Raw genomic sequence first — 21,822 nt, forward strand, 5'->3', positions numbered from 1 at the left:
TTTTACACATCACAAGGATTATCTTTTCATTCCCTTGAATGATTCAAACTGAATCATACCCCCTGCTGGGGCCAGGGTAAATTCTTAATCCTGGAGTTTGTAAAGGTTTTTCAAACACTTAAGAACTTCAGTCTTTTATTTGAATGTTATCAGAGCAGAAAGACTTCCATCCCACAAACTGATATTGAATTTACAAGAAAACAAATGTTTAAAGTGAAACATTTCATATTTTATCCACTAAATTAGCTTTTTCCATGTCTGTTACTTCTGTTGGGACAGAAATTTAAAAAAGCTTCAGCTGTGAGAACATCCAGATACTAATTAGGATAATTGGCATCAGCTCTGTAACAAGATTATCTATAAAAGAGATGAACAGAGGATCTTTTGCCATCTATTTAAAATTCATGAATTGGCTGTAAGATGAAACTACAGTTGTTTTGCTTAAAAGCCCAATAACTTTTGCCTTATTCATTTTTGTTTTGGAATTATTACATTTTATAAGATATTTGGCCATGTCCAGAACAATGGAATGTTTTTATGGTGAACACAAATTTGTTTGACCTCTGACTCATTGTTTCTTCAGCACAAATTGCTGTAGTCCCCCCTCCTTTTTTTTTTGCATGATATAGTGGTGATCTTTATAGAGTCATGCCCCCTTGTAAGAATAACCCAAATTAACAAAAGAATCACTCTTGCTGCGAAGTGAACCAGCATTTTGTTGCATGTTGTTCATTATGATCTGGCATACATTAGATGACACTGCTTTTAGGTGTTCAACTTCTTGCTTTTGTTGGACTGTTTCCATTGATCTTTTTTTTTTTTTTTTTTAACAAAGCAGTGCAAAATGAACATGGCAAATAATCATGAACAGAAGGTCGCTAGCAGAAAGGCTGCTCCCAGGATATTGACTATCTAAAGCTTATATAAAGGACTTCTGCGTTAAAGTTCCCCCATTCAACAGCTCCTGAGAACTTCCCTTGCCTTTGAGCCTTTCGCGAAGCATCGTCCATAATCCACATGTTTATTGGCACCATTATCTCTCCAAGTGTTTTAAAAACTTTAAGTGTAAACAGTAAAGATAATGGTTTTTGTTTCACCCTCTCAGTTTTTTTGTACTTGTTATTTTTTGTTTCCTGCCTAATTTTTCTCTTCTGCAGATTGATATTTCACATCACCTTTGACATTTTTTTCTTTTCTTTTTTCTTTATTTTTTTACTCCAAAACATGCTGCTCCTGAATCTATATCAGACTTTAAATGTGCTTCAAGTTGTTCTTCAATAAAATCAAATGAAACAGCAGATGTTGACTGTATTTCCAATTTTTGGCTAGGACTAATATAACTGCCACCAGTCCTTGGCCAGCCAGATTATCTGCTACAACACAGTTGACAGTACATCTGAAGTCTTTATCAAATCAAATTAAACTTTATTTATATAGCACTTCTCATATAGAACATAATACAAAGTGTTTAATTCCAGAACAAAAACATAAAACAAGCATCACAATATAAAAATTAAAATAAAGCCTCTATTCCCATCCCCACCCACATCCTACACAGAACCCCTAATCCCATTCATGTCTCCCACCCCTTAAACGATGAAGATTAACATTTGGGCAAGAGGATGAGCACGTAAAAAGTTTGTTACTGTAAAATTGATATTTGTAACCTCCCTCTCTATGAAAAGCTGCATGGACAGCCAGATGCAGCATCACAGGCGGGGACCCAGCAACACCACAGCAAGGTGGCGATGCAGGTCCCCATATGGAGCAGCTGACCCAGAGGGAGAGGATCCAACTGAGGAAGCTCTGGAAATAAAAATAAAAGTAAGAAAAGGTAACCATAGTTGGTAAAAGACATAAATAATTAACAATAAAATGTGAAATGAGGAATACTAAAATAAATTATTAATAGTCCCCTGGAAGTGGACAACATTGTCCACATTGTCCACTGCAGACATTCAATGGGTCCCCAACCTCCCTCAGCACCTGTTTGAAGTTCTCCCGGATGTGGGAGTTAAAGACTTCCCTAACGGAGGGATCAGCCAGACGTTCCCAGCACACCCTCACGATGTGTTTGGGTCTCCCAAGTCTTTCCGACCTCCTTCCTCGCCAGCATCTCCAACTCACCACCAGGTAGTGAGTGGTGGACAGCTCTGCCCCTCTCTTTATCAGAGTGTCCAAGAAACAAGGCCAAAGGTTGCCTGAAACAACTACAAAGTCGATTATTGACCTCCTGCCTAGCTTGTCCTCATGCCACGTGTATTGATAGATCCTCTTATGCTGGAACATGGTGTTTGTTATGGACAAACTATGACGAGCACAGAAGTTTTTTGGGTGGTGGGCCCATGGGAGAGTGGTCCCATACCACTCAACCCAATCACCTGGTCACCAGTCGCTCACCTGCGAGCCCAAACCAACCTGACTTTGTACCAGAAACTGCAGCTTCTCCAAAACTCTGCAGCCCGCATCATCACCAGGACTCCGTTATCCCACCATATCACACCAATTCTCCTAAACTTACACTGGCTTCCTATAAAACAAAGGATTAGTTTAAAGATTATCCTCATGACCTTCAAAGCACTCCATAACCTGCATCCATCCTACATTTGTGATCTTCACATTTCCATTACCTCCCGATCTCTCCGCTCCTCTCCGTCTTGCCACCATGGGGGGCAGAGCTTTCAGTCGCTCCGCCCCCCAGCTATGGAATTCTCTTCTCCCGATCTACACAATACTGACTCTCTGCCACTGTTGAAAACCAAACTCAAGACTCATCTCTTCAAACAATTATACAGTTAATACATTCAGTTAACACAACTTCATTTGTCTGTTTTTCTATCCTTTTTTTATCCTGTTTTTATGTCTTATTGATTTTTATCTTTACGTTCATTCATGTTTTACTCTGGTAATTTCTTATTGATGTTTTATTCTGTTTTTCTTATTTTTAACCGTGTACAGCAACCTTTTGTGACCTGAAAGGCGCTTGAAAGAAAATGTATTATTATTATTATTATTATCATTTTTTTTTATTTTTTTTTTAATTGTCACCAGAGGCTTCTGAACCACTCTTTGTCTGACTCGTCACTCTGGACCTGTCTGCCAAGGGAGACCCTACCAGGGGCTTAAGCCCCAGACAGCTTAGCTCCTGGGATCACTCGAGCTCTCAAACTCCCCCACCACATTCAGGTGGCAGTTCACGGGGGGAGGGGAGACCGTCAAGCTGAAGAAAGAGTCCTACCAGGCCTGGCTGGCTTGTGGGACTCCAGAGGCAGTTGACAGGTATCGGCAGTCTAAGCGAGCTGTGGCCCGGACTGTTGCGGAGGCAAAAACTCAGTCCTGGGAGAACTTCGGAGAGGCAATGGAGAAGGACTATGGGTTGGCCTCAAAGAGATTCTGGCAAACCATCCAGCGCCTCAGAAGAGGAAAGCAGTTCTCTACAGCCACCATTTTCAGTGCAGGTGAGGAGCTGTTGACTTCGACCGGGGACATTGTCTGGCGGTGGAAGGAATACTTCGAGGATCTCCTCAATCCAAATGACATGCCTTCTTTTGAGGAAGCAGAGAATGAGGACTGTGGGGTGAGGATGTCTGACTGAGGTAGTCAATGAGCTCCTCAGTGGCAAGGCTCCAGGAGTGCAAGAAGTCCGCCTTGAGTACCTCAAGTCTCTGGATGCTGTGGGAGTGTCTTGGTTGACACGTCTTTGCAGCATCATGTGGCAGTCAGGAACTGTAGCACTGGACTAGTAGATTGGGGTGGTGGTTCCCTTTTTTAAGAAGGAGTACCGGAGAGGAATAACACTCCTTAGCCTCCCTGAGAAAGTCTATGCTAGGGTACTGGAGAGAAGAGTCCGTCCGATAGTCGCACCTCGGATTCAGGAACAGCAGTGCGGTTTCTGTCCTGGACGTGGAACAGTGGACCAGCTCTACATCCTCTTTAGAGTGCTGGATGGTTTGTGGGAGTTCGCTCATCCAGTCCAAATGTGTTGTGTGGATTTGTAGAAGGTGGTTGACAGCGTCTCCCGTGGTATCCTGTGGAGGGTGCTTTGGGAGTATGGGGTACGGGAAACCCTACTGAGGGCTGTCCGGCCTCTGTATGACTGGAGCAAGAACTTGGTTTGCATAGCTGGCAGTAAGTCAGACCTGTCCGTCTTTATCACTGGTTCTGTTTATAGTTTTTATGAACAGTATTTTTAGGCACAGCCAGGGGCCGAAGGGGGTCTGGAGTGGGGACCACAGGATTTCCTCTCTGCTCTTTGCAGATGATGTTGTCCTGTTGGCTTCATTGAGACAGGACGTCCACCGTGCATTCGGGCATTTGTGGCCTAGTGTGAAGCGGCTGGGATGAGGGTCAGCACCGCTAAATCTGAGGCCATGGTTCTAGACCAGAGAAAGATAGTTTGCCATCTCTCGGTGGGTGGAGTGTCATTACCCCAGGTGGAGGAGGTTATATATCTTGGGCATGTCCCACGGGGCGGAGGCCTCGGCTAAGACCCAGGACACGATAGAGAGACTACGTGTCTCGGCTGGCCTGGGAATGCCTCGGGGTCCAGTAAACACCACAAAGCTTGTGTTTGAGTGAAGTTCCATGAGAATTACAAATCTCAAAATAATCAAGATAGAGTGTAATGAAATCCAGGATTCGCCACTGTTCAAGAAGTCATTAGAGAGAAAAAAGTGTACCATCCTGAAAAGAACAGAAAATCCTGTGAGTGGCAAAACTCTTGCTCCTTTCGTTACACCTTGACCATGGATCCCTTGCTCCATAATATGGTTTTGGGACATAAGTTCTTGTAATGGCAACAACAATGGTACATATTCAAAGGATTTTTTTCCCCCACACTTGGATATTGTTAAATTATTTTCTTCAACTCTGAAGTTTCTCTTGTTGTTTCCTCTTAAATGAAGTGCCTAGTGCTCCACATTTTTCTAAGCATTTAACCAGTGGGTTATAGTTGGACACTGATGTGACATGCCGTTCTAGAATAGCCTAGTGAATCTGGATTTTATGACTAAGAAGAATGTCTACAAAATTTTTCATGGGAAGAACTCAACAGAAAGTGCCACTCTTCAATCAACTCATCCACTGGTGTACTAGGAATATGAAATATTTTGTAATTTTAACAATACAGCAGTTTTTCAAATATTAAAATTATTGGATTGCATTAATATTTTATTTTTGACATAAACATTTTTTTAATAGAAATTGTACCTAAAAATTGTAAAAGTAGTTCCCCCAACCCCAACCTACCTATCTTCAAATCCAAAATCAAATCAATGAGTACAGAGTCTGCCTTAGACTCATGTCAGATAGGTCACTTTTAGACATATCTAAACAAGACTGAGGAATAATCAATTAGGTTTTTCAAACACTGTGGTTATCAGTTATGTTTGTCATACTGCATAAACGGTAAGCACTTTTTCATTTGGCAAAACATTTACTTTTATAAGAACTTATCTCAATAACAAAACATGAATGATTCAATAGGTGTAGATCTAACAAACAGAGAAAACATACTCTAAAAACTTAAATATTACTGATTTTGCAAAAAAAAAAATTTTTGTTTTATTGTTTGAAAAACAATACCACTGACAGACTGCAAGGACAGAAAACACGTGCAGCTAAATTTCAGCACATGTGAACTCAGTTGACTCAATGAATCCAGGGAAAAACATTTTGCTCTGTATGGATCTGTCTCTGTCTGCCGATACACTGATACTTGATTCTGGGGGGGGCTCCACGGCTCAATCTGGCATTGCACAGTATGTCAATATGCCCTTGAGTCCTCAGCAAACCATCAGGGAATCATTAATTTGCACTCTGTACTCTGCAGTAAATGAGCTTGTACTTTATTGAATTCCATCACAATAGATTTTGAAGGAGCATGTAGTGCCACCATGTGGTTGATGTCTTGTAACTATGTTGGGGTTCTGAATCAAACAATTGCAACATTAACAGATACCGTGCTATTTCTTTCTACACTCCAACGCCTGTACACATGCTTCCATTGGATGAACACAGTGACGGATGCTATCCACTTTTCCACAGCACTTGCTCCATGAAGAGATTAATACTGTCGTCTAGTTCTCCAAAAATATCCACAATTAATTTCAATTTTGGTTTTGTCTTTATGAACTCATAATTTATTTTATTTTTTTTAACTTGTCCTGTCCAACAGCTGGGCGGGCAGATGAGGACTGAGGGCCTCTTGTGTTGGACATATTTTATTTTAACAAGAGGGGTTATTAATCTTCACACAAACCAGAGGTAAATTACTTCTGGCTCCAGAGAAATTAATTAAATTCAGTTGCATTTTTTCACAAAAAGGACGTCGGCATGTTGAAGCCATATGTGAGTAAGCATTGATTGGTCCAAGTCGGTCTGTGTCATCCTTTCTATGGCAACTACTCTCTCAAGTCAGGGGTGAGCTTGTTGAAAGTCCACACCTTGCCACTTAAAAGAGGCTCTGTGAAGCGAAGCCTGCTGTCATTGGCTGAATGAAATCTATCAAATGTTTCAAAAGTTGGATGTGGGGGGCCGGTAGGCACTACACACTTTTACTTAGGCATCTGATTGGCAGTTTGTTAGGTGAATAACTTGTAGTACAGAAAAAAATATATAGTTTAAAAAATTAAGATTAGCGAGCAAATGTTCAAAAAAAGCATCAGATCAAGAACAGTTATTCTGACAAATGACTGAGAAATAGCTGTTTGTTTCTATGGGATTTTGGCTTCTGGGAATCGGCGGGTACATCCTGTTTGGAATGCCAACGGGGCAGATTTACTCAGTCCAGTTCTCATACACATTTTGATTGGCCTTTTAAAGGACTCTACTTTTTCCTAGAAAAAAATACCCTAGATGTCATGACTAAAAGTTTAGCCTAAATTACAAAAGGGGTTCATTCAAATATACACCTAATGTGTCAAAATATTCAGATCCCCTCTTGTTACAGTAAAATATGTCCAACACCAGAGGCTTTCAGCTCTCACCTGTTTGCTCAGCTGTTGGACAGGAAAAGTTAAAGAAAAAAAAAAAGTTAACATGTTTGGAAAGTTTTCTTTTGACAGAAAAAAGCCAGTGAGGAAACAAAAGAAGAATCTTCAACTTCAAAGAAAAATAAATCTGTACTTAACAGACAAAAACCAGGAGTCTTTACTCCAAATATGGATTTGTGACAATTGTTCCCCCAAACCATAATTATAATGCATAATGTTCAGCAACCAGCTGTCTAATATTATGAGGATGCTGCTAAAGTTGTTCAAACGATGGATTCCAGTTTATTTAGAAAATACCTGTTTATTTATGAGCGTTTATTTATTAATTTTTTGTTTTTATCCATTTAACCTCAAAAGTTGGATGAAATACCTGTTTTTTTTAGCTTCCACTTTTACAACTATGGGATAAGTAAAATCTACATGACATTTTAATGGTTCTTATATAAAATCTAGTGAACAAATAAAGTTTAAACCAACAGCAGATGTTTTTTTTACAGCAGATGAAGCTAAACTGGATGCTAAAAAAAAAAAATTCTGACACCCGGATCAGCCATAAGCCAGTTTCAGTCTGGGAAACTTTTGTCTGACATTAAACCGGTCAGTGACCTGAAAAAGATTGGGGACCACTACTGCCTTAGATGATCCACACTAAAGTGAAGATCTCCAGAAAGCCAACTTTCATAGACCTCCACTTGTTTATTTCTGAGAGTCCAGATGAACTTTCACACCAAGAGGACATGAAAGTGTTCCTTCCCTAAGTAAAAGTCTGACAACTGTGTTAAAGGGCCTATACTATGCAAAATCAACTTTTTTGGTTTTTAAGTGTATAATACTGTCCAGTCCCTGCTATAAACAACTCCAAAGTGGTATTTTGATCCATTCGTTCCTATAAATACCTGTGCTTTGAACACCAGCCCCTCCCAATCAACAAAAATTAGTGCCTCCTCACATTGTGACGTCACAAAGACAGGAACAGCTCCTTCCAGGAAGAGTCTGTGCTCCACGCACTGCCTCCAGGCTAACACACACAAACCCATTTTCTCTGTGGAGCTAGTGGTGATTGGCAAAACGCTTTCCTTTGATATGCACGATATGCACATTTGCTAAAGTTTGGATGAGGTTTGTTTTTGTGGGAAAAACGCAGACACGCTGTCGAGGCCAACTCCAGGATGATGTCATGAAATGGGCTGTGCCGACACGGAGAGAAAGCGTGCTTCAGAGATTGAGTTTTCTTCCTTCCGGGTAGAAAAAATGAGCTGTGAAAAAACGAATATTTTATTTTAAAATCCTTCTTTAGTGTGCCAAAGGTAATATATGACCATATATATGGAAATAGTTTACTCTGAAAGGCTTAAGGAAAGCATGATATTGGCCCTTTAAAAAATCCCTAAGAGATTTTTTTCTTTAGAGCATGAGGCCAACATATTCAACAGGAACTTTCAGTAATAGAAACCGGATCAGTGGTCCTCTCTTTGTCCCTGATTTTAAAGTCACATATCAAACATTTGGACAGATTTCATATGGTGGGTCATGACACTCAGACTAGTTCTTAGGCTAAAGAACCAGTGAGAAATGTGTTTCATTAAAGCACACAGTCTGTTTACCTGAGTGGGTGTGGAAGTAGATGTTTTAAATTTAATTCAATTCAATTCAATTTACCTTAATTCAATTTAATTTAATTTAATTAATAAAGATTTATTATCTTTTATTTGTGTAGCTGCACTCACAATCACACATGTGCCATCTGCAACTTTGTTGCCTCACTTTACTTAGTGTATTTTAATGAAATTTCAAAAAGTTTTACATATATTTCATACAGAAAATAAAAAATCTGCTTTAGAGGTTTGTAGCCCCGAGACATGAAAACACAAAGATGTGGATCATTCAGTTAGCAGAGAACTCTGAAACATCAACAAAAAATACCAGAAAGCGAAAGTGCAGACACGATTAGCCTCTTTTTTTTTTCATAGATGGATGAACCCCATGACCTCTGTCACATTCTGCCAGTAAAAAGTTCAAAATGTTGCATAATTTATTGACGGGCTTCATGAGGCCTGAGGTAGCTCTTGCTCTTCCTCAAGACATACAAATGGTTTTGTGTATTTTATTTCTATTTGATTGCATGGAGAAAAGATGACTTAGTTTTACATCCTCTTTGAACACGATTCAAACAAACGATGAACAATCAGTTCTGCTGTGTTTGGCTGACGTTCAGACACCGCTCCGCTAAGTTTACCACTTTACAAAATCCTCCCATCTGTAAGCATGTTTGTCGTTGCAGTCACAGACGAGGATACCGTTAAGAGATACTACGCCAAGTTTGAAGAAAAGTTCTTCCAGGCTTGTGAAAAAGAGCTGGCCAAGATCAACACCTTCTACTCCGGTAATTTCTAGAACTCCCTCTGCTGCACACACTGGTGGACCTCACAGTCTCATGGCTGCCAAAGTTTTCCATAGAAAACTTTGCTTTCTATGAAATTATTTTGCACTTAACTTGTGTAATTTTCAACTCCTTGAGTGCACAGACAGTTGAGAGAGTATTGAAAAGACATTTAAAGCTTTGCATTTAAAGTTATTTTCACACAAGGCATGTGATCACATTCTTGAACGCACGTTTAGCATATAGTGTTTACAGTGGTCTGTCACTACCCAATACTAGCACATATACCTACAGTTGGAAGAGGCTTTTTCTTTTACAGCTCTGTTCCAATATGAATGGTGTCATATAATTTGGGCTGGACACAAACCACACTCAATAATTTCTCCTTCATGATCATTTTTTAATCAGCTGACACTTCTGTGAATTCAAAAGACAGCTACTCCGATTTGTCACTACCAAATCGGAGTCCCTTATTGGTCAAAGTTGGTCTGTTTTAACCTTCAATGAGCGTTTTGTAAATGAGTCAAAAAATGAACTTAAAAAGTTGTATAGTGGTGCGTGAGCATGAGAGTTTTTAACGTGAAAGTTTAAAAGGCACATATAAGTGCGTTTACCATGTGCAGCTTGACTGGAGAGGGAGAACAGGGCATGAATGCCTAAACAAGCGTTTCCCAACCCTGGTCCTCTGGGAACACAGTACTGCATGGTTTAATGTTAATCAGGTTTAACACACCTGATTCAGCTCATCATCAGAGTCTAAAGAACTCATTTATTTTTAACAGTGACAAATAAAAACATGTGTGTGTTTTGATAGGGTTTATGTAAACTACTGGTTTCAACTGCATGAAAGATCATTTTCAGTTCATGAAAATTTGAGAGAATCATGAAACTAATAATCTGAGCTTGTGCTACAGCATAATGTGTCTTTTGCTCTCAATTAGAAATCACTTTTTATTACAAACCATTCAAGATCTATCAAATACATCAGATTAACTAGTTAGAACCAGTTAACACAACTAAAATACTGATGTTTGAGGCAACATGTAATACACCTTTACAAATATTAGTCTATCTATATTCTATCTATATACCCAGGCTGTGTCCCACCAAGGTGGGGTAGCCTAGACGGGGCACACATTCTTACCTTCCTCCTTCTCTTCCCCAAATCCTCCTCCTTCAGTGTGTGCGTGCGTGTGTGTGTGATTGTGTGTGTTTGTGTGTGTTTGTGTGTGTGTGACTGGTCTAAGGCCTGGTCTAAGCCACACCACACTGCACCAGAGTCAGCTGCACAGCCCAGTGTGGGCACCTCCAGAGCAGGGCCTCAGCCAAGGCTGGTTTCCCCTTGCCGCTTCATCCCAAGACCAGACTTCTACCACACCCATCCATTCATTCATACACAAACTCTCTCCATCCATCCCTATACTGAGCAGCCTCTCTCCCCTGCACCACAGTCATCCCTCTTGCATTTAGCGCTCTTTTTACACCCTCTGTCCATCCCATTCGTGGTTTTCCTCTCATTCTCACTCCACTCACATCAGATTCGTATACCCTTTTCACCAAACGCCCCCTTTCCATTCTTTCAACATGTCCAAACCATCCCAGTGCCTTTTGCTCTGCTCTATAAGCCAACTCTCGCATCACACCAGTTCTCTCTCGGACAACTTCATTTCTCACATGATCCATACGCGTCACACCACACATACTCCTTCATTCCCCCCCATATCTTTCATACTTCGTTCATTCTAAACTCTACCTCTCCCCCTATTCCACCATCCACACAGACACACAACACATATTAGTAATCTCATTAAAAATTTACCTAGGTTAAGGTCAAATCCAAACTGGATTTTTTCTATTACCGTCAAAAGAAAACGGCGTTTCACCCCATCCCCAACAGCAGCATCACCTAAAATACAGATTTACTCTTTAGACTTAGGGTGGATGCGTACATGTAAGGGCAATGTATATTTCAATCATTTTTATTGCCCGCTCATCTGGCTGACTATGGTTGTTGTAACTGCTACAGTAAGGCACACCTGGACTAATCACTTTGGCATATAATGCAAGACTGAAAAAGGAGTTGCTGTAATTAAAAGAAGTAGTGGAGCCTGACATAAATATATTTGAAAGCTCTAATGTGGCAGAATACAGGCTAGTATTTAGAAAATATTTTACTTTTCAGTTGAAATCACTGTTCTTATTCAATAGCTTACAGTACAACGCATTAAACAACAAATACCTACCACCCAGTATAACAGAAAATGGGCTTGCCCAGTCAATTCCTTGCTTTTTGTAGAAAGTTAGAATCTTCCTTTCACGATCTTCCTCAGTAGATCTAAGATCAAACCTTCCAACTTAAATTCAGCATTGTCAAGCAAGTGTCATCAAAACAAGTTGGGTTGCCTTGTAAACATCAGGATCTGTTGTCCAGTCTCTTAAAAAAGTCATTATCAGTAAAGTCTGGATAAAAATTAAAGACAGCCAATTATTCAAATTTATACGCGATGACAAAGTGGCACCTTCAAAGCTACTATTATTTCCTTCACTTGGACTTTGGCTGCTTAATAAGGTAGCAGAATCAGAGGTTCTGCTTGGCTCATTCCAGAGCTTCCTGATGGGGTACTCTCTGAGGTTTTGGCATGTTAACAGGAGAAATGTTAATAACATGGGTATAAAGCTAGATATATAATCCAGTGTGTGTAAAACTTCAATAATTCACAATATGTAAATGAATACAGACAAAGAAGAAATTTTTCTCACTTCTCACAACAGTCGATGTGGCCTTCGATCTCAGGGTACGTAAATGTATCTGTGCAGTAGACAAAATCCACCATAGGTCCAGTACTCTGACCAGAGGTGGTCGTACTGGGAGTATTCTAGCATTAATTAGAAACAATAACATAAATAAATTGGAAAAAAATTATAAGAAAGCCAAGCTAATTTTGTTAATACACATTTCCAGTTAGAGGGTTTTTGCCTGGGAATGTCCTCGTCTGTACTCCAATACCCTCTGTGCAGTATCACTTTAATTACGTCACAGAATACGAGGTGTTGAAGTAGAAATGAAAAAAAAAAATTGGAGGTTTGTTTTTGAGTCAATTAACATTGTAAAAATGAAAAAGCATTTCTGTGAATTTATTTTAATTGTCAAATTGGATATTTCTAATTGCATTTTGGTACACATTTACTAAAGGACCTTTTGAAAATTAAATTTCAAATGCCATTTTCTTCATCATTTTAATTGAGTGACAGAATGAGCAGTGTTGGAGAAGAAAAAGAAGCCGTTTTTGCAAATTAATTTTTCATTTCATTTTTGAGTCAACGGACGCCGCTGCATTGTGAAAATGAAAAGGCATTTCCGGTATAGAATTTTATTTTGAAATATGAGACACAAATGCTTCCATAGCCCAGTGACAAAGCATTCCTCAGCTTTGGTGAACAGACTGAAAACGCTTGTTACCCCCAGAGCATCCTCTTGGACCTCTGTACCTCCAGGAGACGCTGATCAGCAGACCTGAGGCACCTGATTGGGGTGTAAGGGCAGAGAAGCTTTAGAGATGGTGGTGCACAATTGTTTAAAGATTTAAAAACAAATAAAAGAATCGTAAAATGAACTCTAAAGTTCACAGCCAGTGAAGGGTAGTCAGGATGGGGTTGATGTGGTCCCTCTTACACGCTCCAACCAGAACCTGAGCGAGCAGCGTTCTGGACCAGCTGGAGACCTGAGAGGGATGACTAGCTAACTCCAAAATAGAGAGAGTTACAGTAATCCAGCCAATATGTAATGAAAGCATTGATTACTGTCTTAAAATGCATTTGGGTAAAAAAAGTTTTATCTTCACCAACTCCCAGAAATAAAAGAAGCTGGATTTTACACCTGAGCTAATTTGACACTCAGGGCCAAAGTCACTGTCCATTTTAAAACCCAGGTTTGACACAGATTGTTTTAAATGTGGAGCGGAAGATTGGAGTTGGGTCAACTCCACTGAGGAGGGGTCACAGGAGTTTCTGTCATTAAAACAGGGCCATCCCGTCTTTGATGTCAAGACAGTAGTGGTGTAGTGCAGCAATAATAGAACTGACTATTGTCAGCATAACAAAGAAAGGAAACTCCGTCTATACAGTGTAATGCTAAATTGGAGTCCTGGATTTAATCATTACATTTTAATGATATATTGCAAATTAGTGACATGCAGAGTAAAGGGTTCAGTCAAAAGTCAAATACAACAGACAATGTAAGACTTTATTCAAATGTGTTGAAAAATAAGCTCACACTTTCACTTTGGTGTGACTTTAATTACTATCAGCATCTTAAGATCTGTAAATCTAGTTATTAGAAGGAATTTAAAATTTGGTTTAAATGCATAAAATTCATACCTTTTACTCCTGATTTGTCTTGTGTTTTTACTGTTGTGCAAAAAATTGCAATTAGATGCACCTTGTTACTGCAAAGAAACTGAAAGGGCAGTACATGCAGGTATTTATGAATTAACACAAGTGGTATGTGGAGGGGGCGAGGTCTGCAGCAGATCAAAGCTCTCAAATCAGGATTTCGTACAGCTGTGTTATGTGTAGGAACCATCGATTATATTGAACTGTACAAAGTGAATGTGACGTCACCCATAGAAAATAGTTCACTTCTGGTTCCAATAAAATGCAATATCGATGTTGAAACCAGAAATGGTCAGTGATTATTCCGAGTCTGTCTGAGTCAATGTTTGGGAACCCCTCTAGTCAATCAGCTGTGAGCTTGTTGGAAGATCACACGCCCACCGCTTGAAAGTGGACTCTGAAGAATGTTTTAAACATTTTTCGTGAAACCACATGCTTTTATCGTCGCATCTGATTGGTCAGTCTATAACATGAATAATTTGTAATAAAGAAAAAATATCATGAAAAAGATAGGATTAGCCAGAACATGTAAAAAAAAGTTATCAGAATAAGAATGTTTATTCCGAAAAATAGAATGACTGAGTAACATCTGTGTATTTCTCTACAGAAGTCTGCAGGATTTTGGTTTGGCTACTTCCTGTTTGGAACGGCAGGTGGGAGCAGTCACTCAGTCCAGTTCTCATATACAGTCAATGGTAGGAACTTTTTTTTTCTTAATTTAAGAAAAAAAGGTTTAAAAAAAACAACAAAAAGGATTCAGAAACTCCACAGGGACAATGCTTTGTTTTTCACATTCAGATGTCACCTCTTTGAAAGTGAGCTTCTGTGATCAGAGTGGATCCATGGACTCCCTCTGAATGTGTGATCAAAAGGTGATCAAAGATTCCACTTTTTCCAAGTAGAGTGGGGATTTTATTAGGGCCCCACAAATCCTGATGCTTTAACAGGATTATTCAGAAGACAGAGAACATCAAAAAGGAAAGTTTGTGGTTGAAAACATGAGCATAAAAGGTGTAAAAAGAAAAGAACGGCATATATCAAAACTGGTGGAAGTTTGCTCCTATGTATGCTGGAAAAGCAGAGGTGAGCTGATCAAAGTGTGAATTAACAGATTTAAGAAGAAGAGCAGACTCTTTGTTCATCCCATTTATCCTGTTAACTCAACAGCACAAGCTCAGCAGGAGTGTCCACATCCCAGCTGAGGAGGCTTAGTGGAACATGAACACTTTTTGTTTGGGAGCAAGCCTCTCTCTGGATTATTTATCAGTTGTCCAATCAAAAGAGTGGCTGAGGGTGGAGTCACACAGGCAACATCCAGTCCTCTTTCAACTGCGCTGCTTGTTGCCAGGGTTGTTTGTGTCCTGTGGGGGTAGAGGTGGAAATAGAGCAGAAAATGACAACACAGAATAGACAGACTGTAGATCTCAGACCTGATAGCAAGATTCCTATTCAAGAGGCCAAACAAGTACAAGAACCAACAGGTAAAGGAGGTCTGTTTTTTTAGGGTGGTCTCCTGTGCAAACTTCTGAAAATATACTTGGCTTTGTGTGGGTCATGAAGTTTTTTGATTTAAAAAAATAACATCATAACCAGAGCAATTTCACTAAGGTCTGACTTGGATTCAAACAAAGTCGGAAAAAAAGAATACTGAGAGTCAATATATGTGTTAGAACAAATTCAAATTTCAAATTCATTTTATTTACAAAGCACCTTTCATGTAAAAAAAAAACAGCTCAAGGTGCTATACATAAAAACAAACAAGAATGCAGAAAACACCAATCCCTATTCATGCAATAAAATAATTAAATAAGCCCCACACAATAAAATACAAAAAAACAAACACTAATAAAAGAGAAATGACTAAAGACAAAAGCTAAAGAAGAGAGAACCCAGAAGGCGCCATCTGCCCTGTCCTCCTGAACAGAAAAATAAATATGAAACTGAGTTTAATGAAGTTTTAATTTCCCCCAAAAAAGCTTCAGCCAGTATACTGGCTAGGTAGGAATTGCCTACAGAACATGTTTAAATCCATTTCATAAGGTGATGTTTGAACCGTGCATGAGTGGAACGTTACAGTGTCTGAAGTCTGCAACCAGACTGAGAATGAAAGTCTTAGTTGCATTGCAAATTGACTCCAATGCTTTCTACTTTAGTGGGACTGCAGACCACCTAAACAGGAGAATCAAAACAAAGAAACTAAATGATGTGTTGACCTCTTTCACAGATTGAGTTGGGCAAAAAAAAGCTGACAGCACATTTCTAAAAAGAGGTGAATCGCAAAGAAGTTGTGTAGTGAGGAGCTGAAGGTGCTTATTGTCTAATAGTTGGCTTAAAAGTATGATTGGTGGGTCTTCTTTTCCTTTTGTTATGTGGTCAGTCTTGTTATGAGCAAACAAGCAGCAGTTGGTGCAGCATGTCGTTTATTGGCAGATTGGTACACTTCCTTGTTTGTGTTTACTTCAGAGAATGCAATGTGTGAAAATCCTTATGAAAGGAAGATGTAAATGTGTTAGCATTCATTTGAACTGAGCCTGGAGGACAGTACCAGTGAACTGTTGCTTAGAACCAATCTAAGTGAACCTGCACCTAAATGACCCAACAATAATCTGAGAAGTGTCTCAAATTTAAAGTCCCATTTTTTTTATCTATTGTCACACCATTCCCAGTTGTCTTTTGGTGAGTCTTTTCCATTTTTAGCTTAAATAAAAACAAACCTGTGTCATTTTCTAGAACATAGAATCTGCAGAGTAGTTGTGGGCGGGACAGTTGGTGCAGAGCAACCCGCCACCCCCATCGCTGAGAGCTCTCTGTTTACACACTCTCCCGCTATCTTAAAGCTCCTTAAATCCCCAACCTAACATTAATGGTGCAAATAAAATGGTGAGCAATATTGAAGCTATCCAGTTGTTGTTGTTTTTTTTGTGTTATTTTACAGTTTATAGCCAGACAGGTCAGACGAGGAAAACAAAGACATACATGGATCTATTTGTCTGCAATTGAATGAATCAGACTGGAATCGCCCTGTTTATTTTCATCTTCACAAATACGACCTTTTTTGACTGCATTTTTTTGTCTGCTTCTGATTCACAACAATTTGAATGAAAAATGCAATTTTAATCGTAATTTTCTTATTAGACGTCCTCCAGAAAAATGCCACAAAAAACATGTGAAAAACATCAAAAACACAATTATAATTGGAGATGGAATTGTAACCCCTTTAAAGTTTCAACTGGAAACAGATGTTTTTCTATTTTGTTTTGTTTTTGTCTATATTTGGTTTACACAAAGCATCTATGAGGTTGCCATTTTAAGCCTTCAATACTTATTTTTCCTAATTTTGAAACATTGGTTTGTTATGAATATGAATGTGTGTGATTATGTAGCCCAGCTACAGACTGACCAACTGTTTAGCGTCAGGGTGTACCCTAAACAGGTTAGAGCTTGGTTGGCTCCTGCTCTTATGATTTCCAAGCGGGAGGACCCAGGTGCTGGAACCCAGAGAGAGCGAGACTGGTAGTGACAGGTAAGAAGAAGTTTATTTTGATTCCTGGGAGAACTGAGGCGTAGACGTTGGTCCAGAGGCAGCTGTGGCTAGTGGCGAGGCTGGAGGTACAAACGCGGTCGGCGTGGATGACGAGGTCCGGTGGGTTGCTGTGAATGGATCCGAGGTTCCAACTGACGTCACTCGTGACAAGGGTTTCCTGGAGCAGGAGATCAGGGTTAGTGTCAAAGCGAGGGTTAAGACAGTAGCGAGACTTAACATGACATGAGACCTGGCTTGATCGGCAATAGACCTCCTTAGTACGAAGGAGGGAGGCCTTGGTGTGCTGCCTTGGTGTGCTGCCAAACATCCTGGCACCTCCGGAGATGGTCCTGCATGGAGGGCACAGCCAGATCCAGTTCGTGGGATGGAAACAAGGGTGGTGGGTACCCGAGGGCAGCCTCGAACGGAGATAGACCTGTGGCAGAGGAGGGATGGGTGTTATGAGCATATTCGACCCACACAAGGTATTTTGACCAGTCCATGGAGTTCCGATCGGCCAGACAACGGAGGGATGTCTCAAGCTCCTGATTGGCCCTTTCAGCCTGTCCATTCGATTGAGGGTGGTACCCTGAGGTGAGGCTGACAGTGGCCCCCAAGGCGGAACAGAAGGCCTTCCACACTTGGGACACGAATTGGGGCCCTCGGTCTGACACGATATCCGAGGGGATCCCATGGTGGCGGAAGACAAACTGGACCAGAACCTCCGCAGTTTCTGCGGCGGAGGGGAGCTGAGACAGGGGAATGAAATGCACAAATTTAGAGAAACGGTCGATAACGGTAAGGATGACGGAATTACCCTGAGGGGGGGGTAGTCCGGTGACGAAATCGACCGCGATATGAGTCCACGGGCGACTAGGAGTGAACAGTGTATGGAGCAGACCAGATGGCGGAGAAGAGGTGGATTTGGAGCGAGCACAGGTGGAGCAGGCTGCGACGTACTCCTTGACGTCTTTACCCATGGAGGGCCAGAAAAAACGACGAAGGAGTAGGCTGAGAGTTCTCGCTATGCCTCCATGGCATGCTACTCGAGATGCATGAGCCCAAGTTATAGCCTCAGACCTGAGGGAAGAAGGTACATACAGGGTCCCAGCGGGAGGGGCAGGATGGTTGGGTTCCTCACCTTGAGCCTGTAGTACCTTGGTTTCAATGTCCCAAGTTAAGTTTCCTATGATGCAGGTGTCAGGGATGATGCTGGTGTAGGTGGTGTCCTGACTGTCAGTGGAAGAGTACATTCTGGAGAGGGCGTCTGGCTTTACGTTGCGGCTTCCTGGTCTGTAGGTTATGACAAAGTTGAACCGATCGAAAAACAGACACCACCGAGCCTGGCGAGAATTTAGTCTCTTGGCAGATCGTAAGTACGCAAGGTTCCTGTGGTCCGTCCAGACGATAAAGGGATGGACCGCTCCCTCCAGCCAATGACGCCACTCCTCAATAGCCAACTTGATTGCTCGGAGTTCCCGGTTGCCAACGTCATAGTTGCGCTCTGCCGGCGTGAGTTTTTTTGAGAAGAAGGCGCATGGTTTAAGTTTGCCAGTCTTTTCCTCACCCTGCGAGAGTACGGCCCCAACGCCAGAGTCTGAAGCATCCACCTCAACCACAAACTGTCTGGTAGAGTCCGGTTGGAGGAGAATGGGGGCTGACACGAACAGTCTTTTGAGGGTATCGAAAGCGCTCTGAGCCGCGTCATTCCAAACATAAGCCCTAGTAGTGGACGTGAGTTGGGTGAGGGGGGCCGCGATGGCACTATAATTCCTGATAAACCTTCGATAGAAATTGGCAAAACCAAGGAACTGCTGGAGCTTTTTACGAGAGGAGGGTGGCTCCCACGAGGAAACGGCGTCAATTTTAGCGGGATCGTGACGAATAGAACCTGCCCCGAAAATATAACCAAGCAAGGGGATGACAGAGGAGTGGAATTGACATTTCTCGGCTTTGACGAATAACTGATTTTCAGAAAGTCTCTGAAGCACCAGACGGACATGTTCCTGATTTTGAACCGGGTCTGTGGAATAAATGAGGATATCATCGAGATAAACGAATACGAAGCGGTTGATGAAGTCGCGTAGTACGTCATTCACAAGGCACTGAAAAACAGCGGGGGCGTTGGTAAGCCCAAATGGCATGACAAGGTACTCATAATGCCCCAAGGGAGTATTGAAAGCGGTTTTCCACTCGTCTCCTTCTTTGACCCGGACGAGGTGGTAAGCATTCCGCAAGTCTAATTTGGAGAAAATACGAGCTTCTTGAATGGAATCAAATACGGAGGAGATTAGAGGAAGGGAGTATTTGTCCTTGATGGTGATCTGGTTGAGTCCACGGTAATCGATACACGGGCGCAGGGTCTTATCTTTCTTTTGAACAAAGAAAAAAACGGCGCCAACGGGAGAGGAAGAAGGTTGAATGTGTCCCTAAGAAAGTGCCTCATGGATGTAACTCTCCAAAGCTGCTTTCTCGGGACCAGAGAGGTTAAACAGATTGCCTTTGGGAAGCGAGGCACCCTCCAATAAATTGATGGAGCAGTTGTACGGCCGGTGAGGAGGCAGAGAGTTAGCTTTAGCTTTGCTAAAAACAGAATGTAAATTGTGGTAGCATTCAGGTACGTGAGATAAGTCTACCTTCTCAGGCTCAATAACGGAGGGATTGCTAATAGTAGGAACGGCCGATTTAAGGCAAGTAGCAAGGCAATAATCACTCCATTTTGATAGAGTGTGCCGGCTCCAATCGAATTGGGGGTTGTGTTGTTGAAGCCAAGAAGACCCCAACACGACCGAATTTTGAGGAGAGTGAGTAACAAAAAAAACGAATGTTTTCTCTATGGTTGCCGGAAGTGATAAGCTGAACAGGTTCGGTGCAGTGAGTGATAATGGGCAGAAGTTGACCACCCAAACCGGTAGCTTTAACGGGGGCCTGAAGTTTCTCCGTGGATAGACCTAGACGAGAAACAAGGCTGTGATCTATTAAACTTTGTTCGGCCCCAGAGTCGATTGAGGCCCGTAACTCTATGATTGCGGTAACATGAACAAGCTTGACAGGTAAGTGGAGGAAGGCTTTGGAAGCAGAGTCAACATCAGCCACCCGCGGCCTGTCTTCTAGAGGGGGGCTCCGGAGTTTAACCGGGCCCTACATTGATTAACCTGGTGTCCGATCTTGCCGCAATAGAAACACGCACCTTCTTCCCGACGTCTCTGTCGTTCTTCAGGAGTGAGCCTGGAGTGTCCCACCTGCATAGGTTCATCCATCTGGTTATGACGGATCTCGGGAGGGGAACCAGAAGTGAATTGCTGTGCAGCATTCTGCGTAGGCAGGGCCGGACTCGTGCGAGATGCAGGGGGTCTTTCGCGGTGTCGTTCCCGCAGGCGGGCGTCGGATCAAAGGGCAGCTGTGACGAGCTCCTCAAAAGTATTGGTCTCGGGCTGCGTACACAGATGATCCTTTATGTTCTCGTTGAGGGACTGGTAGAACACTCCCTTTAGCGCTGGATCTGACCACCCGGCTTCCACCGCCAGAATTCTGAAATCAATGATATGGTCAGAAACAGGACGGTTGCGTTGTTTTAAGGCTAGTAGCTTACGTGCAGCTTCCTCCTGTTTCTTGGGTTGGTCAAAAACCAGCTGGAATTCATTAATGAAACGTTCGAAAGTGAGGTGATAGATGGGGTTGACCACTAGGAAAGCCTGAGCCCACTGTAAGGCTTTGTTACGAAGTGAGTTAATGATAAGTGTTATCTTGCTGTGATCGGATTGATAGTACCTTGGCGCTTGTTGGAAGAGAAGGCGGCACTGGAGGAGGAATCCGCCACAGGCCTCCACATTGCCGAAAAACGGCTCTGGCTGTATGCGGAAGTTTTCCCGTGATGAGCCGGAGGCGGAAGTGACGATGTTACCCGGGGCCGGAAGTGATGCCGAGGTAGCCGGCAGAGCTAACTGCCCTGAAACGTCCATCAAAGTTTGCGTGAGTCCATCTAGCCGTCGAAAGAGTTCCTGCTGGGCGGCAGCGATTTGGGACAAGGCGTCGGCTTGGCGGCCCAGGGCGATGCCCTGTTGACTGACGGCGAAACGCAGTTCTTCCGGGTCAGCTGGGTCCGGGGTTGGGCCATTTCGTTCTGTCATGATTTCCAAGCGGGAGGACCCAGATGCTGGAACCCAGAGAGAGCGAGACTGGTAGTGACAGGTAAGAAGAAGTTTATTTTGATTCCTGGGAGAACTGAGGCGTAGACGTTGGTCCAGAGGCAGCTGTGGCTAGTGGCGAGGCTGGAGGTACAAACGCGGTCGGCGTGGATGACGAGGTCCGGTGGGTTGCTGTGAATGGATCCGAGGTTCCAACTGACGTCACTCGTGACAAGGGTTTCCTGGAGCAGGAGATCAGGGTTAGTGTCAAAGCGAGGGTTAAGACAGTAGCGAGACTTAACATGACATGAGACCAGACTAGTCACCATAGAGGTTAACGAACTGGTGTTGAACTGAGGCGTTGGGTCTCTTTTTAAGCAGTAGATGAGATGAGTGGTGTCGGCTGGA

General features: G+C 42.0%; 1 protein-coding gene and 1 long non-coding RNA gene across 8 annotated transcripts in view; one reads left to right on the forward strand and one right to left on the reverse strand.

The window, feature by feature from the left end:
- Positions 1-21,822, forward strand: part of LOC110017416 (uncharacterized) — a 154,675-nt gene that overhangs the window by 99,804 nt on the left and 33,049 nt on the right. For 2 of the 6 annotated variants that reach the window (XM_023950486.2, XM_078939554.1), the window contains 2 exons: positions 9,274-9,375; positions 14,372-14,417. The exons of 1 other annotated variant lie outside the window; for it this stretch is intronic. The gene's annotated coding sequence lies outside the window, so the exon portion shown is untranslated. Of the gene's footprint in view, positions 1-5,289; positions 5,407-9,273; positions 9,376-14,371; positions 14,460-21,822 lie in introns of those variants that run through there. 3 more of the 6 variants (XM_078939557.1, XM_078939552.1, XM_078939555.1) reach the window with 3 other exon arrangements.
- LOC110017415 (uncharacterized) lies at positions 1,405-2,708 on the reverse strand. Of its 2 annotated transcripts, none has more exons than XR_002292817.3 (2): positions 2,631-2,708; positions 1,405-2,530 (listed from the first exon to the last, which is right to left on the reverse strand). It is a non-coding gene; the product is annotated as an uncharacterized LOC110017415 (long non-coding RNA). The 2 variants fall into 2 exon arrangements; XR_002292816.3 differs by having other exon boundaries at positions 2,605-2,708.

This window comes from Oryzias latipes, chromosome 21 (assembly GCF_053564925.1).
Source record: "Oryzias latipes strain Hd-rR chromosome 21, Olatipes_Hd-rR_3.1".
NCBI lineage: Eukaryota > Metazoa > Chordata > Actinopteri > Beloniformes > Adrianichthyidae > Oryzias > Oryzias latipes.